We start from the raw sequence: 22476 nt of genomic DNA, 5'->3' as shown, positions 1-22476 counted from the left end.
TTTTTTTTTTTTTTTTGAGAGAGAGAGAGAGAGAGAGAGAGAGAGAGAATATTATTTATTTTCAGTTTTTGGCGGACACAACGTCTTTGTTTGTATGTGGTGCTGAGGATCGAACCCGCGCCGCACGCATGCCAGGCGAGCGCGCTACCCCTTGAGCCACATCCCCAGCCCTCTGGGATGTTTCTAACAGACATCTTTCCTATTCATCAGAAAAAGTACCTGAAGTGATACAGTCATCACACTTTAATTACCTTTTAAATGTTTATCTACTTTGTTAAGATTATAAATTCCCTTGTCTACAAGGACACCCACGTGGATTACCCTGTTTCCTTCAACTGCTAATTATTTCATTATTCCTTTACTATGTATTGTTGTTTTAAATCTGTTCTCTACATAATAATCATGAGAATAGAGGACAGGCTACAACAAATAAATATTTGTTTAACTGAACTTAACACAGAGATCAAAATGCCAGTAAAATTAATCTTCGATCTACAATCTTATTTTTAGACAATTCAATTATTATATTAAATATCCATACCAGGAACCTAATATGAACACAATCAAATAAACCTCAATTAATCTGTTAAAATTCTGTATTCAAACCAAAATTAAAGCTATGTATAACTAGTTATTGTAATTACTTAAATGAAAGGCTATAAACATTAGGTGGCAGCAACACACTGTATTATAATCCTGCAACTGATTTTTTTTTTTTACATATAGAAATCTGACTCATAATAGGGCTACACAAAAAGCTCCACATATACAATATACAAAGATGCAAGAGCAAAACACACAAATAAAATTCTTTCTTTGTACCCAGACTTTTCAAACTTGTTTTGTCTTCTATTTAAAAACTGAATAATATCAATGAATGAATAATATCAATGATCAAATTTGTCTAAATTTTCACTTCATCTTTATTCACTCACATTCTACATTTGGGTCACCAGCTCCTCCTTCAGAATGATATCTGGAATATAACTACTTTTCACATCCTCACCATAATGCACCCTGGGGGAAGGCACCCCTATCATTCACCTGAATCATTGCAATGGTCTTGTGCCTATTCTCCCTGCTTCAGTAGGGACCCTCCCTAGCCCATCTACGTCCAAGTGGTAACTAGAGGGATTCTTTAAAACAGTTAAGTTAGCTCACCTCCTTCCTCTGCTCAGAACAGGGTTCTCAGAACAATGGCTTCCCACCTCAGATAAAGGTTGTACTGTGTTCTTCAACACCCTTCATGAACAGTCCCCCAGGCACACTACCCCAACTTCACCTCCACTACTCTTCCCCTTGCTTATTCCACTCCAGTCACACTAGACCTTCATCAGATCACTCTCCACCTAACATCCTTTGCATTTTCTCTTTCTGAAATGGTCTTTTAACTAATTATACCAGCCCCATGTCTCTTCAGGCCTGGGCTTAAACCAGGCTACTGGTTTACTGGCTACTCCCACATTTAAAAATAGCAACCATTCTCCTTAATTGCTCCATTTTTTTCTCCATGTCACTAATCAGCCTCTGAAAAACTTTTGTCTTTCAAGGGTTTACTTCTTTACTATCTCCCCTATTAGAGCTTAAAATCCAAAAAAAACAAGATTCGGTCTGTTTTCCTTTTTGCTTATTCCTAGTGCCTCAACCAGTGTCCAGTAAACAGGGACACTCAAATATGTATGAGAAAATGATTCCTCTTCAAACAGATATACTTAGTACTTTAATATGAACAATTCATATATGTGTATATAAAAACAAAGTAACACTTTATAATACATACATTTTAAAGCAATGTTAATTTGAATCAAAAATATTAAAGTGACCAACATAATATACTGGAATATTCTGTTTTTAAGATAAGAACTATTTTCACAGTGTCCTATTAGAATTATACGCAAACAAGCTTTTCTTGCACTCAGGTGAATTCAAAATTGCCTGTTATCTTTTATCTTATGTATTGGCAGGCTTCTGGGGGTTCAAGCTCTGTTGGCTTCAGAAAAGGAAAGAATTACAGGTTTGTTCTCAGCCAAACAACTCTATAATCGGTGTTGATTGCTTAATTCTTAACTACATCAGTAGCTAAACACTGATTATAAAATGCCCAAATTTAGTCTATTTTCTTGACTGTTTACATACTGGAAAATAAACACTCAGGCAAGAGATGGATACTAAAGAATCTCGAGAAGTTTTCAAAATAAAGTACACCTCTAAAATTTTCACAAGTCTTTTGACAGGATAATTAGTATTATAGTTACTAAAAAATGACTCAGAAAGCATTTAAACTAAACACATATGTGAGAAAACCATCACTGTCACTTCTTAATTGTAGTATGTGGTGAGAGAATTTTTTTTTCATAGTATACTTGTACATATTCCAAAGAAAAAGCTACAGAATTCCTTGAAAAAGATTCTTGGTTTTTTTTTGTTAGTTTGTTTGTTTCATCTTTGGGGTAAAAGTAGAGAGGTAAATGCATGAAAAATGTAGAGTTTAACAAATGTTCAAAAATTTTCTCCCTACCTTTGATGTCAAACTGAATGAGGCTATGTGCTACACTGCCACCTCAATGTATACAGAAAGAAATTCTATATTCTATATCATGCTATATTTTTGTATATAACAAATGAAATACAAAATAATTTTTAGTCACAAATGAATAAAAATGAAATAATGATTACCAGAATCACAAAAAGAAATTTAGGCTTCTCCTTGCTTTTTTAAAGTGTACTTAGAAAGATGCCGACTATGAATGGGTTACTCTACAAAATTTCATTTTTAAGTCACTGATTTGGAATTCAACATGTGCTTTCCTACAAAAACAACAATAAGTACATCAGGTAGGTTCCCACAGTATTGTTATAGCAGCTGATACTGACTTATCAACTGTCTCTTGTAGGTGACTTGTGGCCGTCGTTTTCTGGGACTCCCTTCTAAAAAGTTTTAAATAAATTGGGCGTTAATTGATTTCTGTGGCCTAAACTGATACAGAACCATCATACTTTCCATATGTTGCTATGAAAATAAGCAGAGAAACTTTAGGGCAAGACAAGAAAAGAAGAATAAGCAAAAGAACTTTTTTAGGTATTCACGTCTCTAGAGAGCTGGGCCCTCCTGAGTTGTGCACATTCTTAAGTGGTATATTAAAGTTACAAATTCTAAAGCATGTAAAATGAGTCTACAAAGATTATATCTAAGCAGGATGAAAATCAAACTGATTTACACCTTTATAAAAATAGGTTATATATTGGCTCAGAGACTATATACCTCCTTTAAATCCCCAATTATTGAGTCAATGATACAGAAATGAACAGAAGCCAAGTGGCTACACAGAGCCACAGAACACACAATGTACAGCACACGTTTGCTTGGCTTTTCCTTTGCTGCAGGGATCCATACAATGAGAAGAATCCTAACTGTGCTGAAAAACTCTTGCTATTCTATTTCCCTGAAGGATTCATTCCCAATTCAGACATACTAACACCATTAATCCATATAATTGCATTTAAAGGAATGTCTGACAATAAGCGTCCTGATTCCTACACCAAAAGCAATGATCACCAAGGAAGGCCACATCCTCATTTAGGTGCGAGGGAAAGTTGGTGACCAAATAGTCCTCAAATTTCCCCTATCTCCTGACAAAGTGCAAACCAGAAAATGACTTCAGATTCCCTTTCTGAAATTCTGGGTGATTCCAATAACAAATTTAGACTGCTGATCTTTGTGCCAAATCTATTTCTTCATATAAAGATTCCCAGAACCAAAGAGCATATATTAAAAAAAGGAATTTTTGTTCAAAGTATTCTCAATATAAATTCTCCATGTCAATAGGTAATTGATTTGGCTAATATAATTAATAGCTCATCTACTATGTTTTTTACTATGAATTCATATGCAACAGAATAATTACAACACCTTTGGGGTCACTGTTAAGCAAAACAAGGGCTACTTAAACAAACGCACTTTGATACCTGAACAGTCAATATAACAAATGAGATGGCTACTAAGCAAATCATGGGCAGGTGGTACATACAGTGTGGATATGATGGACAAAGGGATGGGTAGGATGAAGCAGGGTGGCACGAGATTTTGTCACACTACTCAGAACAGTATATAATTTAAGATGTATGTATTGTTTACTTCTGAATTTTTTGCATTTAATATTTTCAGACTGTGGCTGGCCAAGGTATCTGAAAGCGAAACCACAGAGAAAAGAGAACTACTGTATGTCCTCTGAAGCTCCAAATATTATATGATTCACTTTCAAGGATTAACTTAGATAATAAGTAAAGGCTCTTAAAACAGTGTCTCTGGCAGAGACAAATGTTACATAAATGTTTATGGGTTATGTTTTCCCTAAACACAAGTAGTCTGTGCACTGAGCTTGACAGGCATTAAGCAATATGAAGCACCCTCCTCTCTCTGACTGCTGTGTGTTGACACATCTAAGGGATTTGATAATTTCCTATCAAACAATCAAATGTCTATGCTACACCACTGCCAGTTATACTTCATTACTGTAGTATTTCTATGCTGTGACTGCTCCACTTACTTCATCCCATACCACTTACTAACGTAATTACGTATGTCTAAGCATCTACCAAAATAGCATTGAGTACAAGACTTGGTAGCTAGTACACTAACTTCATAACATGATCCTATTTTCTTCCTATGGCCATTTAAATAAAACTGGCTTAGCAACATCATCTCCTTCAGATCAACAAATCAGTATCTGCCCTACCACCAAATGTGATAATTAAAATTCTGAAAGACAAGTTGCTTTTGGAATGGATGAAGAGTTTAGTTTTCTACATCTATGGTTTGACAAGGCAATGCTACAATGCTAACATCCACCAAATCAAAAACAGTTCTAAATGGTAAATGGAAACCTTTAATAAGAAATCCTAATACTTAACCTCCAAGTACCTCACTATATATTCCTTTTTTTTTTTTTTTTTTGGTACCAGTGATTGAACCCAGAGGCACCTAACCACTGAGTCACATCCCCAGTCCTTTTTTAAAAAAAATACTTTATTTAGACATGGGGCCTCACTCAGCTGGCTTCAAACTCAAGATCCTCTTGCCTCAGATGCCTAAGTCAATGAGATTACAGGTATGCACCACCATCCCTGGCCCCACTGTATATTCAAGAAAGGGACTCCTAAGTATGCATGCAACGATGTTCTCATCACAGGCTGAAAACAGTCTAGAACAGATTCTCTAGAACTGAGTCAGAGAAGTGGATGTTTGGCCTACCTCATCTTTAAAGGTCTCTCCCAGTCCTAAGATTCTATGCTCTCTTTTGCTGCTATTATATGGCTGTCAAAGGCAAAGGCATATAGTAGTTCTGCATACTTTGTAAGTCTAAGCTTACTGAGGTCACCACAAAAAATAAATGAATAAAATAATAAATTAATTAAAAATTGCAAATGAAGTGGCATGTTTTAGCAGCATGTTCCATATTCTCTGTAATAAATAAATCAAACAAGAAAAATCTAATTCTTTCCTATTTCTGACAAGGTTAATTGGCTAGCACCAGATATAAAATTAACACCCATATATCAAATGTGTTCCCATACATCAGTGATAAATCTACTGAAAGAGAAATTAGGAAAACTATCCCATTCACAATAGCCATAAATAAATAAATAAACAAACAAACAAACAAACAAGCAGACAAACAAATAAATAAAATATTTGAGAATCAATCTAACAAAAGAGGTGAAAGACCTCTATGATGAAAACTACAGAACACTGAAGAAAATGAAGAAGACCTTAGAAGATGGAAAGATCTTCCATGCTCTTGGATAGGCAGAATTAACATTGTCAAAATGACCATACTACCAAAAGTGCTACACAGATTTAAGGCAATTCCTATTAAAATCCCAATGACAATCTTCATAGAAATAGAAAAGGCAGTCATGAAACTGATTTGGAAAAATAAGAGACCCAGAATAGCCAAGGCAATCCTTAGCAAGAAAAGTGAAGCAGGAGGCATCACAGTACCTGACCTTAAATTATACTACAGAGCCACAGCTAACAAAACGGAAGGGTATTGGCACTTAAACAGACAAGTAGACCAATGGTACATAATAGAAGACACAGAGACAACCCCACATAAATACAGCTATCTCATACTACTAGACAAAGGCACCAAAAACATACATTGGAGAAAAGATAGCCTCTTCAACAAATGGTGCTGGGAAACTGGAAATCCGTACGTAGCAAAATGAAATTAAACCTCTCTCCCCAACCCTGCACAAAACTCAACTTGAAGTAGATCAAGAACTTAGGCATTAGAACAGAGAACCTGCACCTAATAGAAAAGAATGCAGGCCAAAATCTACATAATGTTGGCTCAGGAACTGACTTCCTTAATAATATAGACTCCTAAAGCAAAAGAAATAAAATCAAGGATCAATTAATGAGATGCAATCAAACTAAAAAGTTTCTTCACAGCAAAGGAAACAAGAACGTGAAGAGAGAGTCTACGGAATGGGAGAAAAATCTTGACCACACGCACCTCAGATAGAGCATGAATCCCCAGGATATATAAATAACTCAAAAAACTTAACACCACCCAATCAATAAATGGGCTAAGGAACTGAACAGACACTTCACAGAAGAAGAAATACAATCAATCAACAAATATATGAAAAAATGCTCACCATCTCTAGCAATTAGAGAAATGCAAATCAAAATTAGCCAAGATTTTATCTCACTCCGTCAGAATGGCAACTATCAAGAATACAAACAACAACAGATTTTGGTGAGAATGTGGGGGAAAAGGTACATTCATACATTGCTGTGGGGCTGAAAAATTGGTGCAACCATAGTGGAAAGCAGTATGGAGATTCCTCAGGGAACTTGGAATGGAACCACCATTTGACCCAGTTATCCCACTCCTTGGTTTATACCCAAAAGACTTAAAATCAGCATACTACAGTGAAGCAGCCACATCCATACTTCCAGCAGCTCAATTCACAATAGGTAAACTATGGAACCAACCTAGATGCCCTTCAACAGATGAATACATAAAGAAAAGGTGGTGTATATACACACACAGCAGAATATTACTCAGCCATAAAGAAGAACGAAATAATGGTATTTGCGGGTAAAGGAATAGAACTGGAGAATATCATGCTCGGTGAATAAGCCAATCCCCAAAACACCAAAGGCCAATGTTTCCTCTATAATTCACAATAAGCGGGCAGGGAGGGGGACTAAGGAAGAACAGAATTACTTTGGATTAGGCAAAGGGGAACACAGGGAAGGTAGGGGAATGAAAATAGGAAAGACAGTAGAATGAATAGGACATTACTATCCTATGTGCATACATGATTACACAACCAATGTAATTCTACATCATGTACAATCAGAAGAATGAGAAGTTATACTCCATCTATGTATAATATGTCAAAATACATTCTATTATCATGTTCAACTAATTAGAACAAATAAAAAATTTTCACACATACTCATAAAAGAAAAAACTGGCATGCAATAAATAAATAAATTGACAAAATTCTCTAAATAGGCTCAAATCAAGAAGAGTGGGTAGGTCTAATAAAGACAAAAATATTAAATATTTGTCTATTAAAACAACTATGATTCAAATATTTATGCTGGGGCTAGTATATTCAAGAAGGTACTACTGCAGACCTAAGAATGACAATTATAGCCTGGGACCTATGGCCTCAGAGAAGACACATCTCTGCATCCAAGCATTCAAACAACCACAGATTGAAAATACTAGGGAAACCTTGTACAAAATTTTCTTTCTTATCATTAGTTCCTAAATAATACAGTATAGCAACTATTTATCATTTACATTATAGGAGGTATTATAATAATTTGAAATGATTTGAAGTACTTAGGAGGATGAGCAAAGGTTCTATGCAAACACTACAAAAATTTAAACAAGGGTCTTGAGCATCTTCAGGTTCTGGTATCTACAGGGTATTCTGGAACCAATACCCTGCAGATACCAAGGAATGACTATATATTCATTTAACCAATATTCAACAAATTTTTACTGTGCAAACTCGGTGCTCATGAGAGTTCCTAATCCAAAGTACTATAGCTAAGCTAAAACTAAGAAAATATAGCCAACATTAAATTTATCCAAACAGTCTCTTTGCTTTTCCCATTGCAAATTTTAAAAATAGCCACAATCTGAAACACTGATATCATTTATCATTTCACATACTGAACAAATAGCACTTAGTTTCACTATACTCAGATTTAGCAACAATCTAAGAATCTCACATTCTTCATGCATAGGTATAATGCTGAGTTTGAAACTTAAAAAAAATAACCAGATGGTACTAACTTATCAGATTCTTCATAGCATGAGTAATTTTTATCAGTAGCACTAAGAAGTAAAACAATTGTTTCACTGTTTCTATTATCTTTGCCAAAAATCAACTATTGTAAAACGTATAGTGAAATATATCCAAACCTATAATTATGTCTCTAAGACAAATAAGTCTTTGGCTTGAAGGCAACCTTGCATTAACAACTCTGCTACAGAAATCGTGATAGCATGATATGGGGATGCTAAATATTTATTTCTAGGCTTTAAAAGAACCTATACTTAATATACCAAACTGGAATTTGTTACCTTACAGAAGGAATAATAGGGGACTTACACTTTTTACAACATTCATTCTGGCTCTATTCAAATATTATTATACAGTGAGCATGTGTTATAATTTTGTAGTCATAAAAATACACAATAGAGATGATTCCTTCGTCTAAGAAATTATCAAAGTAATAGAATATGAAAATATTAAATTATTAAACATACCACCAAAAGATGGATCTTTCCCCCAAGCAGCTGGAAACATTTGTCATTGATTTTCATTCATTCATTCATACATACATACATACATACATACACACACACACTCATATGAAGGTTCAGAAGAAGAAAGTTTTAATAGAATCCAAGTACTTCTAGAATTTCTCAGTGTGCAAATAACTACGAACCCTATCCAGTTACAATTATATTTTGGTTCTTAAAAAGAGCAAATACTAGATATATCTGTATGAAATTGCACAAAACCACATGTTAAAATTATTTGTATGACTGATGCTAGTGACATTATTATATAATTGATGCTAGTGGATTATAATTTTATTCTACAAAATGACACCAGCTAATTAATGCAAGTGGCTCAAAAATAAAGAGAAAATAAAGTCTGAAAAACTTTTATGTCAATGACAAAGAAATTATTTATATAATAACCACCTAAAGAAAAAACCATCAAGGAAATGATGTTAAAAGTTCTAACAGTCTATACTGAAAACCTGTTAGCTTGTTTGCATCTGAAAAAAATAAATAAAAGTAGTTTGTTTTGTTTTTGCTATTTTGGGGAAGAGAAAAGTTAAAAGAAGGGTTAGTACTCAGGTTTAGGTCACCTCAGGAGAAAGCAGGACTTGCCTTTCAGCAGGGAAATGGAGACCTTATTCGTCTAACCAATCAATATCCATACTTTAAAAATTCTGTCTTCAGCTTCCCATGTAGATTTGTCCCTCAGTACTGCCTTTGAGCTATTCTTCTCACCACTTCTCAAGTTAGCTTACATTTCTGATCATGTTTTAAATTTTTCACTGTCTAAAAATTGTTTAATGATCTTAGAACTATACATCCCCCCCCACACACCTATTTGTTCAGTTTTCTCTGCCTGTTTCTTTCCACTAACAACCCACCATTTGAGATGCTTTGAACACATCCTATATTCAGACCTTTGCTCATGCGCCACATGTTGCACCTGGAATAGGCTGCCCTACTCCATCAGTAGAGGCTACTAACACCATGTTTTCTATAAAAATTTACCAATATCCCTCCCCTACAAGAGGACTGACCTCCTCCACTCTTTCCTGACTAAAGGCATTCTTGAGCACATTTATATTAAAGATCTTCTCACATCTTGTCATATAGTTACCTATGTACACTAAATTATAGGCTTATCAGAAGGAACTACCTAATGTTCAGCAAACATGCCTTATTGTTAAATATATCCTCCCAAAACCCTATAATTCTATGTTTCATATAGTCAGAAAATATATTTGATTCATTCACCTCATCACCCATCCATGAAGTATGCTCCACATTTTTTTTAATTCTCATTTGATGAAGAGGACTGGCTTTATAAAGAGCAACCCAGGCTATATTCAAAAAGCCAGTTTGTGACTTAACAAGCAAGAAACTTAAAAAATGATATTTGGTATTTGTGCTAGACATTTAGTACAATTTATCTAAATGCCAAATGCCCCAACAATATGAAGTCAGACCCTGAAAGATAAATGGTGTTTAGAATAAGAAAATGAGAACTCGAGGAGAGATGAGGAATACAGGTAACTCTGAGCAGAATAAACAACAGGAATAAAGGCACCAAGAAAATAATGTTAGGCACTGAGAATGATCTGGCTAGAGATGAGTGCATGGGAAATGGAAGGCTTCTTGTTTATGTCCCCATTGTGTCTGGAGTTGGCTAGCAATTATACTGGACAGGTCAATGATAAAATAAATGTTCAAGGAAAAATGAGATAGGAGGAGGGAAAGAAGAGGCTGAAGGAGAGGAAGACAGAAAGAAAATGACATTGCTTTGAATTTGGTCTCTGATAATTACACTTTTTAATTTTACTGGCTATGGTAGTAAAATAAATGAACTCTGTTTGCCTTGAATTGCATCATATACAAAAAAAATCAAGTATATACATCTTTTAAAATGCACACATGGAGATTTAGCTGTCAAAAGAATGGCTCTAACTGCAAGAATCTCTGTAGAAACTTAATTGGAATCAGAGCTGACGTTGAAATCGCTGTGATACCAATATGGCCCTAAGCCAAATCTCTTTTCTGGCTGACCATGCAGGCTGTGTCACTGGACATTAACTTCATACAACATGCAACAAGCCACAAAGTGTCTAGTCCTCTTCTGTCAGCCTAAGGCTAGCATCTATCTTCCCTTACAGTAGAGTCAGCATGCCAACACACTCAAATTTTATTATAACAAAGTTTGGAAAGCAAATCCAAGAAGGAAGAAAAAGAAGTCATCTCTACCTTTCCTTCTAGTTAACATCTAGACCTTGTCATAATTAGTAAGCCAAATTTCAAAGAAAAATGAAACAGGAAAGCCTTTAATTTCCCAGTCTGGCATTGCAAACCTCCCATAAACAGATCTGGGCTTCCATTCTGGTCTGTCTCCCACTGCACTTCAACCGCAACTCCGTTCTCCAGTTGATTTCACCAGCTGTTCCTACACAAGCTCCTCTAACTCCTGCTCGGAATCGTCTGCTGCTTTATACACAGCATTTCCTAACCTTTATCAATATTTGTTTGCAGGACTCTAAGCCAGAAAATAGCGAAAATGTGTTTTTATTGATGGGCCCTTTAGAATTATGGAAAGATATAATCATTGGAATTAGGTAAATCTAGATTTGAAAAGCAAATCTGTGTCTTCCTGTCTGTGTATGGTCTTAGGCTAGCCGTTTAATTCTCTCAAGCTAAGTTTCTTCTTTTATAAATGCAATCTACAGAGTTTCTCTACCAGCTGTTCTGACAATTAGATCTAAGGTATATAAAGCACCTTGCACTCCAATAGGCACATAATAGGAAGCCAACACATAGTGGTTATTAATATCATTCCATGTTGTTCCCTCTCTATCCTACTGTCCCACAGGTCTACCACATCACCTTGTTATCAAGAGAAAACTAAAGTTAGAGAATAAATTAGGCCCATATTTAAATTTCATTTTAACTAGGTTGCAGCAACCAAAAATCACGTGGGGGGAGTGTATTTAATTATAACATTCTTTACTGAAAAAAAATGTTTAAGAGGTCTTCATAAAGAAGTCAATTTTCATATATAATTGGTTACAAGATCAAAGATGTCTTAAGTTACTACAGAAATGTCAGAACTGTTAAATGCCTTAAGTGAAAAACGCTTCTTTACATCCTATCTTTAAATTGCTTCCTCAATGAAAAAGTATTTTAAAAGGTATCATGAAGAAATTCCATTAGCAAGGGGTTAGGACTGAAATTTAACAATAAACGTATATAATGGAACTTCTTTGTTACATTGATTTTGAAATAAAACAATGCCAACTATATTATGTATGGCCTTTAAGGAAAAAATGTGGCTATGATGAATGCTATGGAGTGGCTGAGAAAGAGCAACAAGAAGTCACATTACAACTGACCTAACTGCAGGAATAAATCTACAGCAAGTTTTGGAAAATCAAATTTAACTGTCATTTTCAGAAAGTAAAATAATAATCATCTGCCTATACAGACTACGGGAACCATACACACCAATATATTGCTCACTTATTAACATTTCCAAGGACAAAAGTCAATGGGGGGCGGGCAGGAGGTGTCAGGAAGCAAAAGGTAAAGGTAAAGCAAAAGGTAAAGTACATTTCCTAAATTTAAAAGTATTCAAACTCAGTAACACTCTACTATTTTCAATTCTTTCTCATTTTTATACTTGTGTCTATCTTTTTCAGTTTGTTCAAGGTACCCAAATGCCAACAACTTCTGAAGCCAAATCCTACCTATTTAAACTTTCAAATACCCATTTCATCCTGGTTCCTTAACTACCAACACTGGCCACATACGCACAAGCTCCACCTTATGTGGAAATTGTTTCATGCAGGTTTTCTATCCCACTGGATCAAAAATTCCCTGTGGACAGAATCACAATATGAAGTGTCCCCAAAAGTTGTAAAAAAAAAAAATAATAATAATAAGAGCAAATTCTCAGTAACTCCCTACTGAATAAAAGAAGAATATAAAGTAATTTTTGCAAAGTCTGAAATTATTAACATAATTATTGTATAGCAGAATTATATTATTGTTTCCATTTCTAAACAAGCTTTTAACAGCAGCAATGTTTCATATCCTGCTAACAAGAGATAATAAGATATTATTTGGTTTTTTGCTTTGCATGGAGATAGGTAATTATAGTGTCAAATTTAGTCTTCAGGAAGACCCCCTCCCCCAATTTAAAGTACATGCCTACCACTGAAGAATGTAAACTACAGTTTGGTATATTTCATACAGCACCTAGGGCTTTCACACTCAGCTCTGCTTACCACCTCCCTGTACCAGTCCCTCAAAGCAGAAGGGCATCATGGGCAAGAATCTGAAATCACAGTATTTAGTCTTTTCAAAAACCCAATGAAATTGGAAAAACAGAGAAGGGAAGGGTTGTTCAAAATCTGCAAACAAACTTAGGAAAAAATAACTAAATTAAATGTGTGAGCACCATAGTATGGTCAGCAAGAAAATGACCTTATTTCAGCATAAAATATGAAATTGACATACTTTTTTTTTCAAAGATGCACACTGCAACTTGCTTTAAAACTTGCAAGAAAAAATAAATGAAGAAAACATAGCGAAGTATTGTTAACTATTAAGTGTAGGTAAAACGTATGTGGAGTGTCCACTGTAATAACCTACACAGTTTTTCATATATTTGAAATTTTTCATAAATAGAAGTTGAAAAAAATGAAAATAAATTTTGGGTCCATGAGGCTTCTACTTCAGTCATAACTAGGATATGGACTATGTAGGCACAGGCAAATTACTAGACTTCTCCAAGTCTTGTTCTTCATTTGTTAAATGCTAACAATAATACAAGGCTCACAGAGTTTTTAAAGATTAAATTAGTATGTAACATAATTAGGAAAGTGACATAACATATAATAATTACATGATAAATGTTAGCTGGTATTATTAATACTGCTGCTGCTGGAAGATAGAATGATTTGATTAAACAGTCTTACTTTCTTCTATACCCAGAGCTTACTGGAAGGGTGAGGGCTTACCTGGAAGAAAAATTACTTGCCTTTCTATAATCTAGCATTTTCCCAGAGAGTATCATGATAGTTAAAAAGTTGCAACATAGAACCAAGAAAAAGGAAGCCAGAGCACCACAGGTACCGAGCACTAGGAGGTAGTCACATCAATTCCCCACCACCAACAGTAAAACAAAGAACTACAGAGAAGACAATGGAAAGCAATTTCTGAAATACCAATAATCCTATATGTCATTAACAACAAAAATCCACTATTACCATATTCAATAAAGTCTTAAAGGTAAAAGTTGTATAAGCTTGAAGATCAAAAGCAGGTTACAGCAGGCGCAGTAGCACATGCCTACAATCATAGCAGCTCATAAGGCTGAGGCAGGAGTGTCACAAGTTCAAATTCAATCTCAGCAACTTAGTGAGGCCCTAAGCAACTTAGCAAAACTCTGTCTCAAAATAAAAAGGGCTGGATGGGGCTGGGGATGTGGCTCAAGCGGTAGCGCGCTCGCCTGGCATGCGTGCGGCCCGGGTTCGATCCTCAGCACCACATACAAACAAAGATGTTGTGCCCGCCGATAACTAAAAATAATAAATAAATAAATAAAAAATAAAAAAAATTTAAAAAAAAAGGGCTGGAGATGTGGCTCAGTGGTTAGGCACCCCTGGTTTCAATCCCTGGAACCAAAAAAAACAGCAAGCTACGTCCATTCTAGAAGAAATGACGGCACTAATCCGACTGAATCTTCACACAGAAAGCAAATAATTTCTCTTGAAAGAGAGTCTAGACAAAAGTACACACATTTCTGCTTCTATATTAACCCCTTCCCTTTAATGTAGAATATTTTGTAATCAAACAGAAAATCCTTCTAATTTAATGAACAAGGAGTGTATCTGGTTTCATACTTCCTTCTCTGCTTGGGATATATTTTCCCATAAGCACAATGAAGGTTTACTTGTATTGTGCTATGGACTTACAGGTTCTTCTCATCCACAAGTTGTCGACATTCAAATAAAAAGAAGCAACAAATAACCCTTTCATTTAAATAAAGAAGGTATATATATATATATGTATGTCAGTCACTGTCAATGAGAAAAAGAAATACTTAATAGTAGATAAAACAACAAAAATCACAGCTGTCAGAGCATTGATCTTGTAGCTATGGCAGAAACAGAGAGGATACCATTAACAACAGCTTATACTTATTGAAATTTTCTATCAGCTAAGTGCTATGCTAAGTGATTTCCATGTTAACTCACATAATCCTCACACTCAATGTAGTATTGTGACTCTAATTCCCCACCTGGAAAATGAAGAAAATGAAATGTAGTGGTTTGACAAAGCAAAAGTCATACAGCTAGTGCCCAGGAGAGAGAGGACTGTAACCCAGACTGACTCCAAAGCCCAAGCTGTTAATGACTGAATTATACAGCCTCTCTCCAATGGATCCTCACACCTGCAATAAGCCTGGAGCTATGACTCCATTATTACCAAAGCAAATTAGGGGCATTGATAATGATAAATCAGATTTGACATCCTGCCAACCAATAAAAAACTATAACAGTTGTTTTTAAGAAAGAAAAATTCTATTTTTAAAATAGTGTCATGTAAAATATTTTCCATGTGTTGAGAGTTCAAATTCACCTTACACAGAAACCTTTCTGTTCAGAATGACTCTAACAGTTCTCAGAGGATCCCAGATCATTTTTTAGCATTAATATTCTTAAGAACGTAAACTTTGTGGCAGCAGTGTTTGAGAGACATGCTAGTAACTTGGTAAAAATATTAAGTAAAGTATCAAAACTGTATAAAAGACACATACCCTTAACTTTTACTTTTTCCAACCGCAGAAAATAATTAATCAAATTTTCATAAATAATATTTTGGGGTAAAAATGCCTTTTGGGGAGTTCTGAATATTTCAAAATCCCATTTCCTTTAATTAGATTTAATGGAAAGGGGTTAATAGATTTGCTAAAACAAACATAAACACAGTTCAGTCACAGAATGAGCATTTCATGTTTGCTCCAAAAATGCTCACTGCACTGAATCAGAACATTTTTTGATCCCAGCCTGAAAGCACAATGGGCAATGCTAGTTTTACTGCTGGAATAAAATTTTACCACATGATGTCTTAAACAAGTGTCTGCTTCACACGCACCTAAACTCCAGATTTTTTTAAAACAACTTTGAACTTTTGGTATATGAAGTATTCTTTGCAGCTTCTACTCATGAAATTTTTTTTTCTTCAAAACACAAAACCTAAATACAGACATTCCTCAGAATGGATATTAAAGTCCAAGGATGCTCAAGTCCTCTTTATAAAATAACACAGTATTTTCATATAGCCCACATACATCCTCCTATACTCTTTAAATCATTTCTAGATTACATATATTACCTAGTACAATGTAAATGTTTTGTAAACAACTGTAACAGTTATAGGGAATAATGACAAGGGAACAAAATCTGTACATACTCAGTACATATACAATTTTTTTTATATTTCTAATCTGCATATGGCTGAATCCCTGAATATGAACCCATAAATATGGAGAGCCAACAAGTGCAGGCTCTAAGTATCCATTCTTTCATATTAATGAAAATCACTAAAGACATGAATTATAGGACCAGTACCTATTTTGATGATTAGAACACTAAGGTGGGGAAGAATAAATAAAATACCATTTCCATAACCATATATGTAAATTTATATTTAAATTAGTTTATTATTTAAAACAATTTGTACACATTTCCATGTGTCTAAAACAATTCACTCTAGAATGGTTTTTCTTAAAACTTTTATTTTTCAGAAAAAGAATTTCCTCATTTTTTCAAGTATTGTGATTTTATTTCCCAAAAATGTGACATTATTTTAGTTTGCATTGTTATTGACAATGTTAAGGCTCCAGTTCATTTTTTTTTAACTTTTGCAATGAGACCTAAATATATCTCCAACTATATGATGAATGTCTCTAGCAAAAATAAATTATAATTTGTAACTTTTCTTTGAAACATTTATATCTATAATATATAAAAGACATGAACACATCCATCAAGATGACATTTTTAACTCCAAATTAAGTAATAAAGGAATTTGGAGTCAAAGGCAGCATAGTATAACTGTTAAATCTTCAATACCTCAGGGGGAAGGGAAAAAATAAACTTTTAATAGCCCAAAATGAAGTTCAGTTATCTAAAATGAAGAAAGTAGAGTTCATTCCAAAGTCAAACATCAGTGTCCACTTTAAGAAAAGGATGCTACAAACTGCAAGCCAGGTTTCTAAATATCAAAGCATCCAAGTCAAATAATTAAATGAAGTTTAAGAGAAAACGCTTAAGCTAAGAGTGGGGTGGGGTGGGATGGGAGGTGTTTGTGTTTATATTCTGGAAGTACTGAGGATCAATCCAGGGCCTTATGTATATTAAACAAGCGCTCTACCACTGAGCTGTTTCCCCAGTCCCAGAAGCATTTAAGCTTAGATTTTTGAAATTATGATTCATATTTTATCTCAAAGTGTTCCCTTCCAGAGAATATAAGACCAGCAGGTACTGAATTACCAGCCTTCTCCCCAGAGGCAGAGGGAGCCATTGTGCTTAAATTCTAATAGGGCACAAATAGAAGCAATATGCCCTCAACTAGCCTCTCCTTTTCCTTTCACTGCAAAGGGAACCTACAACACAGGTGCAGTACCACAGCACAGGATGGAAGCTATACACTGAGGATGGAAGAGCAGCGAGACAGGAAGACCCTGGATCTCTGACACCATGAAACCACTACAGGAAAACTGGGCTGTCGGATTTCTCTATTGAGAAAAACACAAAGACACATACAGACACTTTTTTTTTTTTTATCTTATTTAAGTTCTACTGGTTTAGGGCTTCTATTATAGTAGTCAAGCTATATCCTTAAAAATTCAGATTGCAAAGCCTTAGTACTTGCCACCAAAACATAAATCAAATAAAGCTTTTCTTCATCCTTACCTTCATATACTTCGGCATACCTCCACTTTCTTCCCTTTATTAAGCACCAGTGTTATGCCTTTCATAATACTCACTACACTAGTAAATACGGACTTTACTAAATTTATTCCCAAAGATAAGCTATCTGAGGACAGGGACCACATCTCTCTTCACAGACACAACTTCAACACTGGCACAGTGCCTCCTATATATTTGAGAAAAAGGACAAAGTGATATGAATCCTTCAGCACTCCAACCCTTATTGTCTCCCTATTTCTTGAACTCCTGAAGGACCTGTGCTTTATCCCATAATCAACTCTATCAGGAGTATACAATTCTTTGCTTTTGCAAATGTTTTATCTAATTCTGCTTTTCTCAACATACCTGAACTCCTTGAGAGCAAGAGTACATGCTTCCTAGTGCCACTGTTAAAATTAGCATGCAAACATAGGTTAAAGCAGGATATCAACTCCCACAAAGATGAATAAACAAATGTTGCCTACAGTGCAGATTATTACAGTACATTTGTGGTTCCCACAAAGATAACCTTTTATTCTCATCAAATTTCAAAATGTGCTTCCAGAGAAAAAGGTGAGACACCCATCATGTTCTAAAAGATAAAATGTCAACTCTTAGCCCTTGGCACGAAGTCAGTGTGAGGCAAGTACTTTGCACCAAGGGAGTAGAAGGAAAGAGGCATCTGGGTATTATACATGGGATGGAGATAAGAGAGGCAGAATGTTGGTTTTCAGAGCTCACTGATAAGAAGAGAGTCCAGAGAAACGATAATTAAATTAGATAGTAAAGGATAAAGGGAATGAGGAGCCTAGGGATGCAAACTGTAGGGATCCAGAACCAAGCAAGATACTGATAAAGCAAAACTCAAGGAAGAAATCCAGAAAAGAGATGATGTCATCTATTATTCTACATACTCTCAAAGCAAGTACTTATCTCAAAACCCATGCCAACCGAAACATGAAACAAAGGGGGAGATGAAGGCCCAGGGGATGGAAGGACTAACACCTGAACATTTGGAATTTAATATTGCAAGTATTAACTAACTAGTAGAATTCTGACTGGAGATTAGTTCTTCAGAATGAGTACCCAAGAAACTGTGCTGTTCAAGAAATGCAACTATTTAAATTTGGAGCTCATTTCAGCATGGTCCCACTTTTTTTTTGGTGAGAGGAAAGGGGCATATGTATATATCTGCAGGATCAACAGGCATAAGTCAGCTTTGGTGTTACATGATATGAACTCTGACAACCTGAAAGGAAAAGAGAAATAATGTATGAGGATCCATTCACAAAAAGACTCATGATTTGCAAATAAGAAGTAACACCTAACACCAACAACAGGTCAAACATAAATTAGGGATAAAATGGTGTCAGTAGTTGAGGAATCAAAAGTAATGCTCAATGGCTAGCATTCTGATAATGTTAATAAAAATTAACAAACTCTAGAATTTACTATATCATTCTAAAAACATTTTTTATTCAATAATTCTATAACCCTGTAAAGATAGATACCATATTGTACAGATGAGGATACTGAGGCATATTAAGCTGACATAACATCATATAGCTGGAGAGTGATTAATTTGTATTTAAGTATTTTTCTATTTTGTAACAAACCCAGAAATTTCAAAAGAAATGGTTCACTTCAACAAACAAGTTCTTAACATCTTATTCTTTAGGGGGAAAAAAAAATCACACTGGATTCTATCATTGTTCAACAACAACAACATCAGTTTCAAAAAATCACCAACTTTAATAATTTTCTACGAGAAGGTTTTCTGTATTGAGCTTTTTCTAAGTTACAAAAAAAGGGCAACATACTATATTTAGAGACTTATTAAAATAAAATAAACAAATAAATTCTCTCTTCTGTGTCACCAAATATCACAGTAGAGACCCTAAGATTATTATGTTCAACAAATAAAGATCCCAATCTCAGAGTTTATACAGACATCACAAAAACTGTTTCAATAGAAGTGCTTATTTTAGACCTGGCTGTCTGCCCAGAGAATGCCACAATACATTTTAACCAAATGGACAGAAAAAGCTGCAGGATGGATTTGAGTTCCATCTTAAATCTGCTATGGCCTAAATAACACCAAAATACAATTTCCTCTCATTACTTTTATATGTAATTAGACTTAGGAAGATGAGCACATAATCTTTTTTTAAAAACCATATTAATTTCTTATCATTTTAGATTAAAGTTCACATTCCTATACTTACAACTTATAATTCAATTGAATTGTGGAGATTTTAAGCACTAAACTGTCAACATTGATATATTTGTTTTATGAGATGACATCTGTGGAAAGGATCTAATATTAAAAGAACATAAAGTGTATTCATTCAAATGTCTTAGAAAGGTGGTACTATGTGAATAAAGTTTATAGATCATCTTAGCAGCATCTATATTTAATTTCAAAATAGCATCTTCTCTTGCTTTCTAAATTAAATCTTCAACTTTACAATGATTCTCACAAGGAAAGAATTACAAATGCACCACATCCTGTTCTTTATTTCAAAGCAGCAGTGTGAAAAAATAAAGAGTTGATGTGGCCCTGACAAATACTGTACATTTCATTAAAATTTCATCTCTGTCCCATTTAAGGACCCACTGCCTGCCTCTGGCCACATGGAATCAGTTATGCAGATTCTGTGATTTCCTTTCCATGAACATTAATGTACTAGCTGCACAAGAACAAAAATAATATAAACTCAGAAATAATTATGCCATGTTTATAGCTGAGTTTTCCAATAACCCTATGATTCAAATCACCAACACATTGTCAGGTCAAGTTCCATTACAAATAGACAGAAATTTCAAAAGGAATTTAGAAGGCCCAAATAAATCTTTAAAAAATAGTAACTAACTTTTAAGCCCCAAGCTTTTTTTTTTTAACTGTTATTCTTTTTATCAACATACATTTTAATGCTGTAGAATGAAAAAATAGGTCAAAATGAAACCATTTGTGTGGGCCAGAAACATCACAATAGTGATAAATTCTCATCAAAACAAGCTGGAGAGCACTGCAATTGTTCTGGCCTTGCGCTGAGTGGCCTGGCAGGAAACAGTGCAAAGTAAAGCAAGGAGAAGCTGGATCTGCTTCTCTTTCTACTTGGTTGTGTGAACGGGAACAAGTCACTTAGGCCCCTTGGATACCAGCTCCCATCTGCAGAAGGAGGACAGACCTTCATTTCGCAAACTTTTTAGCAGCATGTTGGCTACAATATGGCCTCTAATATAAAATGGATAAAAGTGGATAAAGACTTTCTACTTGTAGTGTCAACTCCTGAAGCAGTTCTGGGAGCATGTAAGGTCTTGGTAGAACACAGTTTGAAAATCTTGGAGTTTGATACAATTCTCAGGAAATTCCCAGTACTAACCCCCAGATCTTCTGATTAACATTTAAATAGTCCCACATAGCTGCTCCCAAAAATATCTGGAAACTAAATAAAGCAATTAAATTCAACAAACCTTTACTGAGTGCCTACTAACTGCTGGACCCTGAGGATTAAAAGATGAGTAATAGAAAACCCCTCCCTCAAAAGAAGCTTACCATCTACAGGGGAGCTAGATTCAACCAACAACAACAAAAACAGGCAAAGTCATTGTGGGTTAAGCATAAGATGCCAAACAATGGTCAGGGCACCTGCTCAAACTGGAGGGCCAGGAAAGCCTTCCCAGAAAAACCATATCTAAACCAACAAACCAAAGAGATGCAGCTTGAATATTAAATGGTCTAATTATACTTATGTTATAAATAACCTGAGTGAATCCACTCATTTTTTCCTAGTCCTTTCCCTCAACAAGCTTCTTCACTATTTATCCATATGCTGTCTCTCCCTTCCTCTCCATACCATATTCTAACCTACTGTTCTCAGTCAATGACTATGTTCTTGTGAGTGGTTCATATGAAAAGAAAAACATATGAAAAGAAAAACAATCTTTCAAGTGTTAAACAAAATGGAGTCACTCGTGCTAAATGCCACAAAATCAAAAGACCTTTAAAGGAGCAGAATATCACAAACAGACCTGTCTTTTCTGAAAACAAGAGATTCCAATCTGAGTCAGAACAAGAAATCTCCTCTTCTTTGACCCGTATCAAAAAAAAGTAACCTCAAGTAACCTGATGCCAACCCAACAGCTTTTTCCTTCTGTTCTGTTTCCTTGTTCCCACCTAAAAAAAGCACACTGGTCTTCGGCTGCCAATTGGGAGTTCTCATTCTATTTTGTAGAATGGAGGCCGCCCCAATTCATGAATCATGAATAAAAGCCAATTAGATCTATAATTAAATGTGTTGTAATTTTGTCTTTTGACGCAAGAGTATCCACATAGGTGTAAGTTAATACTACAGGGTTGGGTATGGGTAAGGCTGCATGGTTATTTATGTAAACTCCATCTATGAATTTCCTCTTACGAGTAAGGGCCATTTCATGCTCAATGTCTTTCAGGCCCAAATATATTTTGAATTTTTCAATATTGTCATGTCTTCAACTTGACCTAGATATTATTTAATCAATGATCTGAAAAGATCTGCATCAGTACTAGATAGTAACTCTAAGATTGTTTCAGAAGCAATAAAATTTCATGTATCTTCTCATTAATTACAGAAATAATAAAATTTGATGATTCCCACGCCACTGGTGCTGAGGGTTGAAACCAGGGCCTTGCACATGCT

The 22476-nt window shown here is 35.0% G+C and overlaps 1 protein-coding gene and 1 long non-coding RNA gene across 4 annotated transcripts in view; both read right to left on the bottom strand.

Moving 5' to 3' along the window:
- LOC125611250 overlaps positions 1-3362 on the bottom strand; it is a 4263-nt gene extending 901 nt beyond the window's left edge. The window contains exons 1-2 of one of the 2 annotated variants that reach the window (XR_007341407.1): positions 3351-3362; positions 1990-2079 (exon numbers count right to left, since the gene is read on the bottom strand). This is a non-coding gene — a long non-coding RNA (uncharacterized LOC125611250). Of the gene's footprint in view, positions 1-1989; positions 2080-3350 lie in introns of those variants that run through there. The other variant, XR_007341406.1, reaches the window with a different exon arrangement.
- LOC125611249 (mediator of RNA polymerase II transcription subunit 13-like) overlaps positions 1-22476 on the bottom strand; it is a 216700-nt gene that overhangs the window by 125042 nt on the left and 69182 nt on the right. The gene's annotated exons all lie outside the window — the stretch shown is intronic.

The sequence above is a fragment of the Marmota marmota genome, unplaced genomic scaffold (assembly GCF_001458135.2).
Source record: "Marmota marmota marmota unplaced genomic scaffold, marMar, whole genome shotgun sequence".
Taxonomy (NCBI): Eukaryota; Metazoa; Chordata; class Mammalia; order Rodentia; family Sciuridae; genus Marmota; species Marmota marmota.
The sequence above is the reverse complement of the archived record's forward strand: the minus strand, read 5'-3'. Positions and strand labels throughout refer to the sequence as shown.